Genomic DNA, 2,274 nt, shown 5'->3' with positions numbered 1-2,274 from the left:
TTCCAGGTTGCCTCTTGATGATATCCGAGTGAAATTGCCATGCTTTCCCTTTCCCTTAGCCACACGTAGCAATGGTCGACTTAGCGTACTGGTACTGCGATGCTAAATCATACAAACGCACACCTCATTCGTGTTTTTCGAGGATCTCCTTCTTCTGCTCGACCGTAATTTTCTTTTGTGTCCTCTTCGGCTGAACATGAGCCTGAGGTGGGGTCTTTTTTGGTCCCATAATAGCAAAAGTATCCTGGATAACAAACCACGTTTGCAATCAAGGAAAGGGGTGATGAAAACTAGTCCACCAGCCACCTTGGCACTGTTCGACCGTGTGGTTTGGTGTTCTTCCACCGAAAACTAATCCGCCAGCCACTTATCATTTCCTCACTTACCCAGTGAGGCGGGAGGGCGAGCCCCGCGCGGGGCTCTTGGTTCTGGTTCCAAGCGCCCGCTCCCGCGGTGGGGAGTTTGACTGGGTCAGTACACCTGTCAAACGGTAACGCAGGTGTCCTAAGGGAGGACGGAAACCTCCCGAGGAGCAGAAGGGCAAAAGCTCGCTTGATCCAGATTTTCAGTATGAGTACGGACCGCGAAAGCGTGGCCTCACGATCCTTCTGGCGTTTTGGGTTTCAAGCAGGAGGTGTCAGAAAAGTTACCACAGGGATAACTGGCTTGTGGCGGCCACGCGTTCATAGCGACGTCGCTCTTTGATCCTTCGATGTCGGCTCTTCCTATCATTGTGAAGCAGAATTCACCAAGTGTTGGATTGTTCACCCACTAATAGGGAATGTGAGCTTGGTTTAGACCGTCGTGAGACAGGTTAGTTTTACCCTACTGATGATGTGTTGTCGCGATAGCCATCTTGCTCAGTACGAGAGGAACCGCATGTTCAGACATTTGGTGCGTGCGTTTGGCTGAGGAGCCAATGGTGCGAGGCTACCATCTGCGGGATTATGACTGAACGCCTCTAAGTCAGAATCCCGCCGAGACGCGCTGATACCGTGGTGCCATGGCCTTACGACTGGCCAAGGTTAGTGGCGGGGGGAATGCCGCTCGACACTGGGCTGGGGTGCGCCCGGATGATGGGTGCCCCCTCTCCTGTTACCTACACCGCATGTGTATCAAAGACTCGGTGCTAAGTGACCTGCAAACATGTGGTTTGGTTCATTTGCTGAAAACTAGTTTGTATGCCAAGATTATATACTCGCGAATTTAATGTTCGTAAGGCAAAAAGTTCGTGAACTAAACCGTTCGTAGACTGAGGTATCACTGTAATTTCAGTAATTCTATGTTTTCCTTTCAGTTTTTGGGACTAAATGTGTTTGTGAAATACTGGCAAGGAAAATAATATGCTGTAATTTGGGCATCATGAAAAATGCACGAGTCGGTATGACTTGAATAATTGAACATGTGGAAAAATATGGAGGGAAGAGTTAAATCTGAAAGAAAATGCCTTTGAAATGGATTTTTTACATAAATGAATAAATACTGACAAGAACTCGGCTGTGCACGCCAAACGACATTTCCCACAGGTCGTGATGACTGTTTATCTTTTTTAACAGCCACCAGTTATCGTGCTTCATTTCAATGCATCGAGCCAAATAACTCTAGCAGCTCCAACCCTGACAACAGTCTGCCGTCGCCGGAATGGGCGTCGGCCCTTCCTGATGTCCTGATCGATGAGCCTAATACAGTGTCAATGAAACATCGCGTATGGACAAATGTGACATGATCGTACTCGATGCTGAGCTTCCTTTTCCATTCGCAGGAGATCAATAGCGCGTTACACACGAAATCAATGCAAACCGGCTTGTCCTCCACGATTTAGCGGATGTTCTCCCTCATGCTAATCTCAGTTTAGCATTTGCCGCACAAAGAAACAGCTTTTTATGCAAAGGCCGAACCATGGCGGGTTTTTGTGACTCGGCAGAAAGCTTCAAAGACGAACCTGACGATGAGCTTATCCTTCACCAGACGACAGTCAATGTAGTGGATTAATGCAGAGCCCCAGACGTGTCAAATGGTAAAGCAGGGTGGGGGGTGGGGTGTTGAACACTTGGTCTGCTGAAATGTGATTGTGGTAGCATCATGCATTTTGGCTATTTTTCTTCAACTGGAACTGGGGGCTTACGACAGAGCCCTGAAGATAACATGGAAGACAATTTTTAATGCATGTTTATGTGCTTCTGGGGAATCTTTCGGTTTCAATGAAAATTACAAAGATGGAAGCTTAACTTGTGATGTTACAAATACATAACATCTTTTCTTTATCTGAAGCAT

The 2,274-nt window shown here is 47.3% G+C and overlaps 1 pseudogene; it reads left to right on the top strand.

Annotated features, from left to right (window-relative positions):
* Nucleotides 1-391: 391 nt before the first annotated feature.
* LOC148888108 (28S ribosomal RNA) lies at nucleotides 392-998 on the top strand (annotated as a pseudogene; the record flags this gene model as incomplete).
* Nucleotides 999-2,274: the final 1,276 nt, after the last annotated feature.

The sequence above is a fragment of the Hippocampus bargibanti genome, linkage group LG14 (genome assembly GCF_051943395.1).
Source record: "Hippocampus bargibanti isolate YZ-2025 linkage group LG14, ASM5194339v1, whole genome shotgun sequence".
In the NCBI taxonomy this organism is placed as follows: domain Eukaryota; kingdom Metazoa; phylum Chordata; class Actinopteri; order Syngnathiformes; family Syngnathidae; genus Hippocampus; species Hippocampus bargibanti.
This window is presented reverse-complemented; position numbering and strand designations above follow the sequence as displayed.